The sequence below is a fragment of the Podarcis cretensis genome, assembly GCF_951804945.1.
Source record: "Podarcis cretensis genome assembly, chromosome: 1".
Taxonomy (NCBI): Eukaryota; Metazoa; Chordata; class Lepidosauria; order Squamata; family Lacertidae; genus Podarcis; species Podarcis cretensis.
Window position 1 is genome coordinate 99,958,758 of NC_137170.1, and position 12,074 is coordinate 99,970,831.

At 44.3% G+C, this 12,074-nt stretch overlaps 1 protein-coding gene across 7 annotated transcripts in view; it reads left to right on the forward strand.

Moving 5' to 3' along the window:
- THSD7B (thrombospondin type 1 domain containing 7B) overlaps positions 1-12,074 on the forward strand; it is a 452,267-nt gene that overhangs the window by 80,849 nt on the left and 359,344 nt on the right. For 4 of the 7 annotated variants that reach the window (XM_079993005.1, XM_079993004.1, XM_079993009.1 and 1 more), the window contains one exon: positions 267-311. The gene's annotated coding sequence lies outside the window, so the exon portion shown is untranslated. Of the gene's footprint in view, positions 1-266; positions 312-8,243; positions 8,393-8,646; positions 8,667-8,968; positions 9,199-12,074 lie in introns of those variants that run through there. The other 3 variants (XM_079993006.1, XM_079993008.1, XM_079993007.1) reach the window with 3 other exon arrangements.

Here is a 12,074-nt window from a genome sequence, read left to right on the forward strand (position 1 = left end):
GGAGGGGAACACCTATTAGCCTAGATTTGGCTTTAAAGAAGTGACAGCCTTGGAGATTTCTGTGTTGCTACAGTTTTACAAGAGCTTGTGTGCTAATCCCTTCAGGACTGCAGCATTTATCACCTACCACATAGGTGTTAAGCACTGCTTTCTAGGGGAATTAGTGCTTCCTCTCTCGGCTGCTTTTCCACTGAAAAATAAGCAAGGAAAAATGATGGCCCACAGAAGGAAAGCTAGAGAATAATCTTTTGTCTTTTTGTTTGTAGATTCTTCTTCTGGAAGACATCGGGGTTTAATGTCACTTCTAGCTGGTAAGCTCAAAGAAAGAGTCATTCTTCAGAGGTATTGCTGCCACTTCAGAATGTGAATGAAAGTAGGTCCCTTTTCCTCTTCCTGGGTAAACAGATGGTTTCCAAAAGAGGGCATATCATGATCAACGAAACTTTGTTTATAAAATGGTGGTTGTCCTGCTCTATCTGGGGTTGCCCCACTCCCAAAATCCTAGCTCCAGCTTTGTCACTTGTGGTTTAGCAGGCCTGCTTCATAAGGTGTGCCTCTCATCAGCTTAGACTGGTGCACCAGCTGTGACTTCCTCAGGACAGAGGTGGCCTGGCTGCTAACTTCTGAATTCACTGCTGTCTTTGAAGACAGTAATGTAGGAAATGGGGCAGGAGCCGGCCACTGGCGGAGGAACGGGAGTGCAGAGGGAGCGGTCCGCCCCCAGCACCCTATTCCAGTAGGGTGCCATCGCAGCGGCCCCCCCGGACTGCGGGCGGCACGCCGTGCCCTCGCGGGAGGCGTACCACACCCCTAGGATGTACGCCACACCCCCAGGGCACATGCCATGCCCCCCCGGGGGGTGCCAGCCTCCCCCCCGCCTGCTCACTGCCCCCCAGTAGTGGAGCATGCAGCTTTGCCACTGGAGCAGGCACCCATCAACTAGTAATTGCAAATACAGCACATCATAACAGATTTATTAAGATTATTTGCTGTACTAAGAAAGCAATCCAATGGTACAGTCTGCCAGGATGAGCAGCTTAAGATGCAGCAGATCTCCCAAGAGACACCAATGTCACTTGCTCATCCCAGTTTAGCGAGAGCTCAAGCAGTGTATGTCCCCCAACCAGGGTATACTGGAAGTGTGATGTGGCAGGGAACAAGAGAGGCAGGACTTGGGCTAGATTTTAATCCTGTTCAGCTCAGTCACATGACCTGGCAACCAAGCGTACAACACTGTTTTAAATGCTTTCTTTTCTTCTGCTGGGATTTGGGTTTGGTGGGCTGCTGCTGCTGCTGAATGGCATTTGCTGTATCACAGTATTTTAATATTTTTTGGAAGCCGCCCAGAGTGACTGGGGAAGCCCAGCCAGATGGGTGGGGTATAAATAATAAATTATTATTATTATTATTATTATTATTCCAGCTTCTTGTACATAGGAGTGTATTCCCTCAGAAACAGCATAAGATCCGAAGTATTAATTTCAAAAAGTGACAGATCCAAAGTAAATTTGGGAGAAATCTATAAAATAATTACAGAACTGGAATCATCACAACAAATCTATTGATCAAAATGGGATGCAGGCATGTCTAGCAACATATCTTAGCGAAATATGGACATAGATCTGGGGGGAAATGTTTTCAAACTTTGTAGGATCTTAAAATAGAATTTCTGTAAAATCATGACTTGTTGGTATCTGACTCCAGCTAGACTGACTAAAATATATACAACAATAAATAATCAATGCCCAAGATTCAGAAAAGTCCAAACACAAACATTTATTATATAACTTTGGAATGCCCAAGTTTTAAAATTATTTTGGGAGTCAGTATTAAGAGAAATAAATAATTTCCTAGGTCAATATCTTCCAATAGTAGTATACTTTAAAAGATCTCTTAAGAGTCTTGTTCCACCCGACCCTCCTTTGTGGAGATCCCATTAGAGAGAAGGGAAAAGCAAAGCAGCAATAACAACCCCCCCCCCCCAACAGCTTTACAAACAGGTCCTTCTGCAGTGCTAAGAAATGTTAATCTAAAGGCAGATTGGGAGTGGGAGATGCTGCAGTCCAACTGTTCCTGGTGCTCAGCGGATGTGTTGATTCATTGCCCCAAGTCAATCTCTGCTACCCCAAATACAGATAAAGAAGCTGAACACCAAAACACATTGCAAAGCGATCACCCTAATCAATCCAAGCCCACTCCTATGGTGCCCACAATTTACATGGAATAGCTTCATTTAGGTACACCCTTAGCCACACTTAAAGGTAAAGGTAAAGGTACCCCTGCCCGTACGGGCCAGTCTTGACAGACTCTGGGGTTGTGCGCCCATCTCACTTACTTGGAAATAAATAGTGACTGGATTTCACTTGTGTATAAACTTGCATATCAAAAGGGTGTAAATTTGAAGTGGCTTTTCAAAGGAAAGATATTGTCACTGCCTGTAGTAGGGCAGGCATAGGAATAAAGGAAGCCTTTAAACCAAGTCAGGCAACAGGTCCATCTAGACTGTCAGAGTGGTAATAACTTTCCAGGCCTCTTTCCCAGCCTCCCACCCAGAGGCGATAACAATTGAATATTGCACCTTTTGCATGTAAAGCATGTGCTCTACCACTGACTTACCACCCCTTCCTTTAATATGTTGCACACTGCAGCTTAGTTTCATCTTGCCTGGCATCTCTAGTTACAAAAAAACACACACCCCAAGTTAGGTACTAGGCAATGTGAAAACCCTCTTCCTGAAATACTGGAATGCTGTTGCTGCTGCTGGTCCATGTACTCGCTACTGGTGTGGATAAACAAACAGACTGGCCTTGAATAAGGCAGCTTCTGATGTTCCTAATAGCAGCTTAATCTGCAGCTGGTGAAGTTTCTAAAAGCATAAATATCTGCTCTACCCAGTCTTCCGTTCATAAAAGAGATCACTGGGGGCTAATTTAATGATTTTATATTATTTAACAAAACATTTATACCACTAGCTGCAATAAAAAAAAATCAAGCCGTTATTATCCCCCCCCCAATATTTGAGTTAGTTACAATTATGAAGCTGTCCCATAATGCAGCTCTCCACAGCAAGCCACCCCTTTGCCTCAGATGCTTTGAGCTATAGCTACCTCTTTGCCTCTTTGTTCTTTTCTCCAAACTACAGTTTCTTAAGAACATATAAATCTGCCTTATGTTGAGTCAGATCCTTGTTCCATATAGCTCAATATTGTCTACACTGACAGGCAGTAGTTTTCTATGGGATGTTGGGTGGGTTCTCACCCAGCCGTACCTCAAGATGCTGGGGATTAAATTAGGGACCTTTTGTTTGCAAAGAAGGTGCTTTACTAGTTAGCTACAGCACTTATGCACACATAGACCATTAAATTCTAAGAACAGCAGCTGGTGAGGATGGGTGAGAAAGGATGAGTCCATCTTCTTCAAAAGCAGGGGTCAGCAAGCTTTCTCAGCAGAGGGCCAGTCTGCAGTCCCTCAGACCTTGTGGGGGGCCGAACTATATATTTTTTTGGAAAATGAACAAATTCCTATGCCCCACAAATAACCCAGAGATGCATTTTAAATAAAAGGACACATTCTACTCATGTAAAAATATGTTGATTCCCGGAATGTCCGTGGGCCAGATTTAGAAGGCGATTGGGGCGGATCCGGCCCCGGGCCTTAGTTTGCCTACCAATGTTTAAAAGGGTTTCACATTTCAGCAATTATCTCTGTAAGGTCCTCCAACCTTTGCTCCCACAGAGGAAACATGAACAGCCATCCTAGTAATTTGCTTAACAAGAGATAATAGACAGCGGCATTCATCATAACTCTATTGTCACTTTCTGATGTCTGCACATCAACCTGCCATTAAAGCTGCATGGGCAGTTCAAAAGCTGGCAGTCCCTTTTGGATGCTTCACACTGAAAGGGACAGTGATCACCAAACTACCCTCCTTGACCTTTCCATCCTGGAAACTTCAATGGCAATTGTGACAGAGGCCTCCATAAACTGCTGTACAGCCACCATCAACAAAGCTCTTTCTACATTATTTAACAAACCGCAAAATAATCCATGAAAGATAAATTGGTTTCCTTCTTAGGAAAAAAAGAAAGAAAAAAGAACAACCACATCTTTACCTTGTAGACACCAATTAACAATCTGTAAGATTCAAAAGTGGAGAAGGAAAAATTGCTTGCTTCATTGACTTCAAAAACAAAAAGTGTTTTGACTCCATCTGGAACACAATAATCATAAATTACTACAAAGTGGAACCTGAGGGGAAAACATGACTTCTTCAAAATCAAAGTACAAAACAAGGCAAACAATGGGAAAGCAGAAAATATTTTTTAAAAGCAGGGTGGGGGGAAGCCAACAGAATTCTTCAAAGGAAGAGAGTAATGTATAAAATTCAAACCATATTCAACTTGATATATCAGTCAGTTACTTATCTTAAGAAGTGAATACCTGAGACCTGAACATTCTCCAAGTAGGGTTCTCAACCATTCAGAATTAACCAAAACAGACAAACAAAAATACAGTCTTGTCTTTCAACAGCAACATAATCTGTGCAAATCTGCAGGCATGCTTAAATTTAGGGGGAGCCACCCAAGTGAGTGTGTGTATGTGCTTGGTTTCGGGAGGGTGCCTGTCATGAATAATCTACTTGAGTATTCTCTTAACAGCTGGAACAAAAAGTACAAAACAATTCATTTTCAGGTGTAAAGCTGGTGATACTGGTCATCACGTGGCCATCGCTGTATTAATTATTGCTTTTGTTTTTAATTTAATGGGGGGAGGGATGCGCAACACCAGTGCCCATTCAGTGAGTGACATGCATGTGAGAGGCTGTGACCAGATCCATGCATTGACATACGACATGGATAAATCATCCAAGAAAATCATGCATCAAAGTTGTGAAAAAGGGAAAAGCCATAAAAAGCAAGGTATTGAAAAGCTGGAAACTTTTGTGTACTTTGGGTTGTTTTTAATGGCTACTGTTGCCTGTTTCACAACTTTGATGCATTATCTTCTTGGATGATTTATCTGTGCTATATAGGACAATAAATCTGTATGCATGGATCTGGTCACAGTCTTCTGCAAGAATCTATTGGTATATGGGAGCTGGCTTGCCCCTAATGTTCCTGTGCACACAGGGTGTTTGAGCAGAAAAGGGACTTGAAAGAGTTTCAGCCAAATGTGCTTACAAAGTCTCCTTGTGATCAGGACTCCAGTAATGCTGGATGTGCTTATAAGCCGGGATAGCTCAGTTGGTTAGAGCATGGTGCTGATAACACCAAGGTTGCAGGTTTGATCCCCATATGGGACAGCTGCATATTCCTGCATTGCAGGGGTTAAAATGAGGGTCCCAGGGTCCCTTCCAGCTCTATGATTCTAAGCCTCCTTTATTGGGCTGGAGAGGCACCCCCACTCCTCTTTCCCAATTGTAACCCTCATGCGTTTGTTTTGCATGAATAGGGCTAGGCGTACTTGGTGGTGGGTAATAATACTCTTTAACCTGTGTAGTGTTGACACACTCAGATATGACATCATTCACACAACTAGTTTATCTTCCTGAATATGATCCATAAATCACCTGATGTCCCTTAAACGGGATCACTATGGAAAGTGACTGATCTAGTTGATTGTACACCCATGGTATTGTCAGAACACATAGTTTCTTAGTTTTTAGCACTCTTAAGCAAGGCCTTTTCTTATTCTTAAGACATGACCTTAATTCTCAGTAACAAGAGGTAGGCCTTTTGCAAAGGTTCATGCATTCCTTATCTCAAGGCAGGTTATTTGTCTTCCTTTTTGCTTAACCAAACAGCCAAGACAGTGAGAATCTCTTGCTGTGTGTTCTACAGCTTCCCTCCTTTAGAATGTCTCCTAAGGCAGACAATCAGTCAACCCTTCCCTTCAGAGCACTCCAAGACACTTCTGCCATTAGTACATCTGGCCAATGGACAGATGCAACCCAAGACTGCATGCAACAGCTGAGGTCAGAAATCTATAGAAGCAATGGGATAAAGATTACCATTTCCTGCTTACAAACAGTGTGGCTTGCTATTACTGTACCTGTGTATGGGCCATTTACTCCCCTTCCAAGATCTTAATAAACATATGTTTTTACAAAGCTCATCATCACGATGTTTTACATTGTTGTTAACCACCATTAACAGAAATTTTGGAAAGAGAAGGGCTGTTATTGACTGAATTGGAAAGGTTTCATTTGTAAGAAGGCAAATTGGAGAAGTCATGTGGGCAACAAGCTTGCAGCTGTTTGGTCATTTGTGATGCTTTGGATGTGTATCTAGACACCCTTTCCAAGATTTTTCAGGGCTGCTGAAATATGTTGCCTGACTACTGCTCCTACTGTCTCTTTGTTGTACAATGTGGGTGTAACTGGTTGGGTTGATCTCTGGCAAGCAACTGCAGTGGATAGTTGGGGTGCCAGTTTTTCAACTGCCATTTGTAGCTGTCTTAAACAGTGGCACAGTCTGTATAAATTAGCAGAGAAAAGGTTTTCACGAGTAGATATGGAGGTCAGCAAAGCAGGCACCTAATTGCCGGAATCAAGCTTTGGCAAAAAGCTAGAAGCAGTAGTATCAGCTGTAATTTCTTTTTGTATTCACTCAAAGTCACAACAAAAGAAACAATGTCTGTTATGCAAGTTCCAGCGTTACACATAAAAAACCCCCACCTAAATATAATAAGTGTGGATATCAGTAAAAAACAGCTGCCTGTCTATCATCACACATCACCCACATAAGTATCAAGAAATTTGACACGGGGGCTGACTGAAAAATTGCAGAAAACTTCTCTGATTCAGAAGCACCTCTATTAGCTACAGACGAAAACTAGTGGTACTAGGTTTATTCAGAGCTGGGAGTATTCAAACAAATGAGGTGGCACAATGGACTATACCATTTCAGATACAGTTTGTATTCCTTCCAAATAGAAAAAAGCACAGCAGGAAGAGAGTTGGGTTACAACATTCTTGTATGCTATTGTGTTGTTGCTTTTATTCCAACCTGATTTTTTAAACAAACAAACAAACAAACAAACAAAAAACAACAGGAAGTAAAAAGTGGTACCCCTCACTTACAGTATTGCTGTGGTACAATCCATACCTCAGAGCTCTACCACTTCATTTACCCTGTTGTGTAGGTCCATCCTGAGTACAGGTGCACCATATGCAAGCACAGAGACCCTATTTTCCTCCTCATTATGACTTTATACAGGCAGGCAGGCAGGCGTCAGGAAGCGACACCCTGGAGTAACTGCTAGCCAGTCTTGTTGGGTGGATGGGGACCTGGTCTGTGCTGTGCCAGGCAACAATATCTCGTCCCCCTCGGAGCCTGGTAGTGCAGGGCATAGGCAGGGAGGCCAACAATCTGCAGAGCCAATGACAGGCCAAGTCAGCCCATCCTAGCTTGGTGCCCCTCCTGTTTCCTGCTACAGTTCCACCCAAGCAAAATGGATCCGGAGGAGGAAGCTGGCTGCCAGGGCCGCCTTCTGGTTTGGAAGTAAGTCAGAACCCAGGTTGGCTGAGGGTCGGTAGGGCTGTGCCTCCTTTGCCTTCATGGACCAGTCTTTCTTGGACTCCTCAGAGTGGGCAAAAGGATGGCTTTAAACTTTTTAATGCTTTTCATTGCATGGTTTCATTTCTTTTTATTGCTGCTTTTGATTCTATGCACAGGGGCATACAAATGTTTGTCTCTTCTTTTTAAATAAGCCAACAAATAAGTTAAGGTTTCAAGGAAGGGTCCTTGTTGCTCCTCGCTCCCAAGGCTGCCTCTGCAGCTGCGGGCGAGCAAGTGGCACCGGTGGGGGCTGCACTGCCGGGGGCCCCACTTATTACCTCAGCCCACTAATTGGCTCCCCTCCCCCCTCACGGAGCTCCTATGAGGAGCATTGTGGTGACGCTGCGGGGGGGGGCGGGGCAAATGGCCCTCCTCTCCCCGAGAGTCTTTCTCAAAGTTCCAGAACTTGCCCTTTCTTCCCTTGGCTGAGCCAAAGAGCTCCCTTGGGCAGCAGCCGCCCTGTCTGCGGGGCCCCGCCCTCCCTCTCTCCCTCCGCCCCGCCTCCTGAGCTGGGCGCCCCCCTGCCATTGATTCCTCTCGCCCTTCCTCGGCGGAGGCAGGTGGACGGGCTGGGCTGGGCTGGGTTGGCTGGCTGGTTGCCGGCGGGAGCCTCTGCGCAGCCAATCGGGTGGCGGCGCCGCGGAGCAGCTGGCGCGTTGGGCCGGCGCGCCTTTCGCTCCTCGCTGTTCCCCTGCGAAGCGGCCGAGCGCCGGGCGGCTGTTGCACACGGGCGCCGGGCTATGGGTGCGCTGCTGCCGAGCCACCATCTTCCTCTGCCCGGGGAAGTGCGCCGCCGCCGCCGCCGCCCACTTGGCCAGACCCAGGCGAGCCCGGTAAGTGCGGAGCTGCTTGGCAGCCACGAGCGGGGAGGCAGCCGCAGCAGCCTCCTCTTCGGCGCCGCCTCCTCTCGCTGCGCCCGTGCAGGATGCCAACTTGGGAGCAGGAGGGCGCGGGCTCGACCCCTCGACCTGTTAGTTTCCCGGCCGCCTTTTCTTTAGGATCGCGAAGGGATCGGGCGGGGCAAGCCCTTGGACCTCCGAAGGCTGCAGTCCGGGTCCCGCTTACTTGCGCGTAGGCTCCATTGAACTCGGCAGGACTTACTTCGGAGTAGGCAGGCAGATAGGATCGCGCTATTCGTCTGCATTCTAATTGCGAGGAGGGTTGCGCTCCCCGTACTGCTGACTTTTTTGGGGGGGTGGGGGTGGGGGTGGTATATCATTGCTTTCATTTCTTTTGCTTTGTTTTCAGCGCGCGTCCTCGGAATATTCAGGGAAGGTGTAAAATCTGTATTGCCTTTGTAGTGAACTGTCCGTGCACAATTGATCCAAAGGGCTGCGCTCTCGGGAGTGATCCAGCCAGCTCCCAGGACCGTTCATTTTCGCTTTCTGACTCTTTTTTTTTTGGGGGGGGGGAGGGGGGCGGCCGTCAATCTGCATTGCGATTGTTTAGATCTGCAGCCCTCAATACAGGAAAGAAGTTTGCGGGCGTCTGCGGAAGGGAACGTGATAGCAGCTGATCCCTACATGAGATCATGTAGTCTGTTCCGTAGTCTTCACTTTGGCGAGGAAAAAACGACAGCGAACGGGAGTTGCAAAGGAGTCGCTGTAGCATCAGGAGAAACTGGCCCCGCGGTCCTTAGGTATGTTTTGGCCAGAAGCAGTTCCTAGAGTCCAGTGACACGAAACTGCTCAGTAAACCAGCGCAAGATTGCAACAGAGCAATCCGAGGTATTAATTGGAAACCAAGCCCTCCTTTAATTCAGTGGGATTTAACTCTTAGCAGACAGACATAGGATTTGGTTGCGCACCTTTTGGCCAGGGTGTTTGAAGGGCTTTGATCCCAAACATGCTTGCTAGGCAGTAAATCATCGCTGAACTCCGTGAGGCTTATTCTTGGGTAACGCGATTAGGTTTGGTGTGAATGTGCCTTTAAAGTGAAACTGCTTAGTTCAGTCATTCTGTCTCCCTATCTTTATTTCAAGCATGTCGCTGTATAAAAGGAGTTTCAGTATCTTGGGAATTATAAACACACTCGCCTAAAAAACACACAACCCCATCAACTATCTTCCTACCGCTTCAAGTACATTCATTTTCCTTGTAACACTTTTCTAGAGATCATAAGAATGGGATCAGTTGCTTATCATTTCCTTGGAACAGATAGTCTCTTATCAACGTGGTTAAAATGCCTTGCAGGTTTGTTCTTTAGTATGTGTCTTGGTTGTATTTCATGGGGGGGGGGGAGAGATGTATTTTATTGGGAAAGTGATAGATGCTGTCATGGCATTTCTGAATGCATGCTATATTTTTTGATACTGTGTATGATTAAAATTTTCGGGGAGGGGAATCCAAGTAGTTTCCCCCTCCCTCCTTTAAGTGTGCCTCAATATTTTCACTGTGTTTTATTAACCATGCCTGGTACAATGCGTGTGGTAAAACGTTTCCTGGTGTGTGTATGTGTGTTTCCAGGCAGTTGCTGAATGTCAAGATGATGAATTTATGTTTCAGATGTAGTGTCAAGGATAGCACAGGTTTGTTGGGTAACTAGAAGGCAGCTAATCTTCAGGGACATCCCTTTTGTGCTTTCTGGTACGTGAATCTAATAGCTGCTTTAAGGTTGTTCCATGGAAGAGGGGGGTAGGAAACTTTTCCCCTTTCTAATAAAGGCAAAGCCTTTTATTAAGACTGCAAGCTCTTCATTGTGAATATGATTAATTTTTTTCATGTGTAGCAAACAAAATACAGTCTTGGGAAGAAAAAAAACCCCTGCATAAATTGAAGGTTTCTCTTTTTTTAAAAGTAGCTATCACTTTATTCTTATTGAGCTGTCATTTTTAAAAAATATTTTTCATACTAGGTGTGTAATGCTACACTTCTCTCTCCCAGTAAAATACACTCACCCCTGAAGTTGTTTCCTGCACATTAAACCTGCATCATAACCCTTTCCTGCTTTCTTTGAAAGACTGAAATTGACCCTTTGAGTCAATGGATTTCACTGTTCTTCTTACCTGCATAACCTTTTGGTTTGGGTCAGCTATTGAAAAGCCATTACTCTTGGGGTCGATCAGGTCATCTTCACATTTCAGTTTCTTCCCCCAGTGTTCTGATAAATGCACCAAGGTCAAGCCATGTAGAAATTTGTTCTTTGATAAAGAGCAATTGGCAGCAATAGGTTTTTGATTCCAAGTCTCCCTTCCCCCCTTTATACCTCAAAACTCCAGGAGTAATCTTGCCCTTGCTGTAGGATCATTCTCTTATTGTGTAGACACTATTTGAAAAAGTTGGATGTTCCTAAAAATAATAAAACCAATTTACACAATTAAGAATATGGTCATCTTGTAGTCACTAAGCTTAGCTGAACTCTGTGAGGCTTACTTCTGAGTGGACATCTATAGAATTGCACTGCGAAGATGAAACCAGCACAAACATGAGTCTTCCTCTAATATTAATAGATTTTAATATCAAAGTGTTCATGAAGTACCATGGTAATTAATAGTATAGCATGCAGTTAGCCTGTGCTGTGCTTCTGCTGGTGTCAGGAAAGTGAGTTCATTTTACATGTGAATTCTGCATACCCAACCAAAGTTACTTAGAAGACACTTTCAACTGGAGTGATTGAGGTATGCTTCCATATAAATGTGTTTAGGATTATACTAAATGAGATGTTTTATAGAAATTGCTGGTAAAGTGGGAGAAAGGCAGTCATACCACACTGACTTTAACCTATATGAGAAACTACTGAATATTACTAAATCTCAGAAACCTCCAGTCATCTGTTAAACAGGATGCCAATATTTCTGCTTTAAAAATAGTTTGGGCTCACTTTTTAAAATATGTGGTGCTTTGTTCAAGTTAGTATCACTTGTGCAAATCAGTTGTGTTGCGGTCACTTCTTAATTGATTAGTCTGTACACAACTCAGCAGGACATTTTTTGTGTGTGACTTGCATATAGGAGACTTTATATGGAATGCAGATAGCATTCAGGATGCTGAAATTTCTGTCCTGGCTGTTTTGGAATTTCACCTGTCCCCATTAAAAAGAGGGGAAAAATAAACTCTCCTTATGGGAAATATGCCATATATTTGCCCAGAAGAAGTGTGTCAGGTGGTGTGGAGACTGTAATGTCCACATCAGAATGATAGTGGGAGAGGTAATCGACCAGCTGAAGAACTGGTTTGCAACACACAAGTTCTTAGGACAGGTTGTTACATGTCTTCAAGCCTGGTTGCTATTTTTATTTATTTATTTAGAAAATTTATACCGTGCCCTTGAGTAAAAACTCTCAGAGCAGCTCCCAATCAATAAAGTATAATAGATTGATCAGAAACAGGGAGGCTTTGGAGCTGACAATGTGCTCTACTTGATTGCAGTTTCTCTTTTATCCTTGATACCGAAGGATGTGCAAGACGTAAGAAAATCTACATTAGGAAGTTATAATATGTAATTTTGTTTCAGAGTTTGCATTGTAATACTCTCAGTGTGCAACAAAGTACTCCAACAATGCCATCCTATATATAC